Genomic DNA, 634 nt, shown 5'->3' on the forward strand with positions numbered 1-634 from the left:
AAAAAAAAAAAAAAAGATGATCCCAAGGGACAGGGGATATGGATTCTCCAGGTTTGCCCTGAACCTCAGTCTGCGCTAGGTTCTGTGGAATTACACAGGAGCTCCTGCTCTCCAGCCACAGCTCTCCTGATCTCCAAGGTGACCCCTGGGTTACTTTGACCTCATCCCCCTATTGCGCCCCAGGCCAAACCAGGGTCTCATACTGCTCCTCTGACCTTCACTGCCCCCCTTCTTCCCCATGCCAGGCCAGGGAAGGAGACAGCCTCTACCAAGTGGCAGGGAGGACTGATGGTTAGCACAGTACATGGGTGGCGGGGTGTGTCACGTGTCATGGGAGTGGCCTTGCCTCTACCTTCTTTTTTTTTTTTTTTTTTTGAGACAGAGTTTTGCTCTTTTTGCCCAGGCTGGAGTGCAATGGCGCGACCTCGGCTCACCGCAACCTCCGCCTCCCGGGTTCAAGCGATTCTCCTGCCTCAGCCTCCCGAGTAGCTGGGATTACAGGCATGTGCCACCACCCTGGCTAATTTTGTATTTTTAGTAGAGACGGGGTTTCTCCATGTTGGTCAGGCTGGTCTTGAACTCCTGACCTCAGGTGATCCACCTGCCTCGGCCTCCCAAAGTGCTGGGATTACAA

Source organism: Mandrillus leucophaeus, unplaced genomic scaffold, assembly GCF_000951045.1.
Source record: "Mandrillus leucophaeus isolate KB7577 unplaced genomic scaffold, Mleu.le_1.0 Scaffold506, whole genome shotgun sequence".
Lineage (NCBI taxonomy): Eukaryota > Metazoa > Chordata > Mammalia > Primates > Cercopithecidae > Mandrillus > Mandrillus leucophaeus.